The following is a 3981-nucleotide window of genomic DNA, read 5'->3' on the forward strand; positions in this document are numbered from 1 at the left end:
AAACTCCTTTTTGGGAATGCCTGTGAGCTGCAGTAAGGCCAAGGCAGAGCACAAACATGGCATCCCCCCAAGCTTTGTTCCCTAAAAGTGCCTCCATGGCATCTAGATGTGTAGTGTACCTGAAGCCTGCCCCTCAGCATGAAGCTCCAGGAAAAGTGAATGGGCCTTTTTTGAAGGAAGACTTTGAAAAATGTTTTAGCCTATTTTGTGTGTTGTACCTTGAGGGTGGTAGCCTGCCCAGGACTGTTTCTCTGATTATCTGAGTCCCATGGCCCCCCAAACACAGGCTGCCTGGTCACAGAATCCATACGAAGCTGTATTTAGTATTCCACAATAAGTTCAGAAATAAGGGCACTGAGGTTCAGGGAGTTTAAAATTTTCACAGTTACATAACGAAGTATCTAAAGCTATGTGCACTGTCAAATTATACACAAGTGGAAATATGCAGTATGTTCTCTTAGTTTTTGTGAAACTTTTTTCATCAAAGTGTATGCTTTAAATATTAATTTTATTGTTTGTAATTATACTCCAATAATTTAATTAAATTGGAAAATCTCTGATGGTGCAGGGCTAAGGGTTGAGTCTAGAGCATAGGCAGCAGGTTCTCACTTAACAGGGAAGAAATATGTGTCTTCTAACTGGGAGGGAAGCCAAGTGTAATTTATGGAGGTAGAAACAATTAAATTTAAGTAATTCACATGATAAAGTCATTTTTTTCTATAAATAGAAGATTAACCTAGATATAAAAAGTAATAATCTTGTCATAAATTGATTCAGGACAGAAGAGCACTACAGCCTTACTAAAATCATGGATAAGCCTTAGAAACACAATGGGAGACTGACAACTGACTACACACTCATGAGCGGCACAACAGAAATCAGTACAACTCCCTGGCACATAGTTTTTTTTTTTTTTTTTTCTTATTATAAAGGTATTACAGTATCCAATTTGACATATAATGGCTTGTTATGCAGCAATAGCTAACTGGCACAGTATTCAACATGAGCAGAGCTGAGGGCAATTATAATAATTTGCACCTTTTTATTTTTGGCATATTTTCTGATATTTGAAGAGAATATTCATGATCATTCTGTTATTCAAGTTTATTTCACATAACTGTAGTAACAAATGACTATCTTGAGGTCCTCTTCTAGGTGACTAGGAGAGGTAAGTGGACATGCACACTTGTGCAGAAAAATTGGTGATGCTGAATCACATAAATGGGCAAGATAACAGTCTGTCTTGTGGATCATCCTGTAATCATGAAGACTGAAGAGACTCTGAACATGGAAGGAGGAGGGAAATGGATGAATTGACATTGTTCATTCACTATCCCTTTTGTATTTATAACAAATGTTAGGAAAGGGGAAATAGTTTGTAGAATGATAGGATGAGTTGTATTTGTAGGTAGCATTACAAGCTTTCAAGCAGAAACAGGAAGATAATTCACTAACAATACATAAAATACAGTAAACAATCCATCACCTCAATGAATAAATCTCCCCACTTATGGCCATCAGTCTTCCATGCTTTAATAAACAGATGTACAGCACAAAAAATAAATATTGTGCATAGTAACAAAATGTGCAGTTTGACATTTTGGTTCCTCATATTTATGGTCTTCTCTGACACTAAGATCATATCAGGTCAATTTATTCCAATTTTTCTTTCCATGTAGATTTTACTGGCAGATATATATTTGACAATTCATTTTTGCCAGTGACTGTGGTAGGCATTCTGAACACCAAGGTGAATAATTAAATAATACCAGGAGATAATTTATAAGACACAACAGCATGTAGGCAATGTAAGTGCCTTACATTAAGCTTTTCGACTGTAATGTGAATGTCTGATATTAAGATTTTTGGTTGTAATGTAAGTGCCTGAAATTCAGCTTTTGATTTCTGAGGCATCTATTTCAAAAACAATAATGTAAATAAACATACTGATAGCTGTATGACACAACTAATAGATAAGCAGCCAGGCCACCCACATCCATGAAGTCCTCCTTTTAGAAAGCCCTTGGTAAATAGATATCCAACCACATGTGTGAACCTGTTTTTCCTTGATCATGCCCTAATTCCACTCTTATGTTTTAAGTTCACCAGTAAAGAGTGAACTAGCCCCTCTTCCCACAACACCCAGTTGGTGCTTTCTCTCTCTCTCTTTCTCTCTCTCTCCCTCTCTCCCAAGACAGACCCACATGACCTTTGGGCATGCTGTGTAGCCTCCAGGACTTGTGAATAGTATTTTTTTTTTACATTTCCCCTACAGGTATTGCTGAGGCATAGCTTGTAATTACGATAAGAACAACAAGGGTCAATCCAGCTACAGCATAGACTTGGTCAGGAAAATTTCTATGAGGTTTTGCTACAAATAACACAGGCTCATGTGAGAGCATCAGACACTCCTAGCCAATAGCATCAGTACCAAATGGGTTGGGACTTAATGTAGCAGTGTAGAAGTTTACATTGTGAAGAACAGAAGTTAAGGTGGTAATGGAAAAAAAAAAAAAGATGGACTAAAGTAAAATTTGTAACTTCATATTTTCCTCTGCCTTGAAATTATATGTGCGCTTAGTTTATGGGGTATAGCCTTTTCCCCTTTCAGTAATACTACTCACAATTATTCCTTAAAGTAAACTAGGGAAAATTGCTTCATATAATAAATGTCATTTGAGAAGATATTATTTTTAAAAAACCCAAGTGGCCCTGTGTAAGATGTGGAAATTTTCAAATATTTCTGATCTAAGCTCAGGGAAAATTTAGGGAATGTATGAATATGGACAAAGCCAAAAACTTTTTATATATCATACAGAGCAGAAGCTTAATAAAGTCAGTGACTTAAATTGTGTAGAACAGTTGAATTAAAAGAAATGGGAGTTCAAGTAAATAAATAGAAGGAGCAAGTTCTCCTTTAAAGATCTGATCAAGAATAACAATTTCTTGCAAATCAAAACTACAATGAGGTACCAACTCATAAGATCAGAATGGCCATCATTAAACTATCTACAAATAACAAATACTGGAGAGGGCATGGGGAAAAGGGACCCCTCCTACACTGTTGGTGGAAATATAAATTGGTACAGACACTATGGTAAACAGTATGGAGGTTCCTCAAAAAACTAAAAATAAAGTTTCCATATGATCCTACAATCCCATTCTTGGGCATATATCCAGAGAAAATTATAATGTGAGTAGATACATGCACTGCAATATTCATTTCAGCAATGTAGATAATAGCCAAGACATGGAAACAACCTAAATGTACATTGACAGATGAATGAATAAAGAAGATGTGTCATATGTATATATAGAATACTGTTCAGCCATAAAACAGAATAAAATAATCACATTTGCAGCAACATGGATGAACCTAGAGATAATCATAAGTGAAGTAAGTCAGAAAGAGAAAGGCAAATACCATGTGATATCACTTATATGTGGAATCTGAAATATGACACAAAGAAAATTATCTAAGAAACAGAAACAGACTCACAGATATAGAGAACATACTTGTGGTTGCCAATGGGGAGGAGTCATGGGAGATGGATAGGTTGGGAGTATGGGATTAGCAGATACAAACTACTAAATATAGAATGAATAACCAACTAGGCCCTACTATATAGCATAGGGAACCATATTCAATAATTTATGATAAACCATAATGTCAAAGAATATGAAAAAGAATATATATATTTATATATAACTTAATAACTTTGCTGTAAAGTAGAAATTAACAACATTTTAAGTCAACTAATTTCAATACAATAAATTTTAAAAAGAATAGCAATTTCTGGCTCTGAGGCTTTGAGCCCTACAGTCATGGGTACTTTTTCATCCTCTGGAAAATTGGCCTTTACATTTTTATGTCATTGCAATGATTCTTGTCAAAGCTATTTTTATATCTTCATTCCTCAGACTGTAGATGAAAGGTTTCAGCATTGGTGTGACCACTGTGTATTTCACCAAGGCTATTGC

Source organism: Hippopotamus amphibius, chromosome 15 (assembly GCF_030028045.1).
Source record: "Hippopotamus amphibius kiboko isolate mHipAmp2 chromosome 15, mHipAmp2.hap2, whole genome shotgun sequence".
Taxonomy (NCBI): domain Eukaryota; kingdom Metazoa; phylum Chordata; class Mammalia; order Artiodactyla; family Hippopotamidae; genus Hippopotamus; species Hippopotamus amphibius.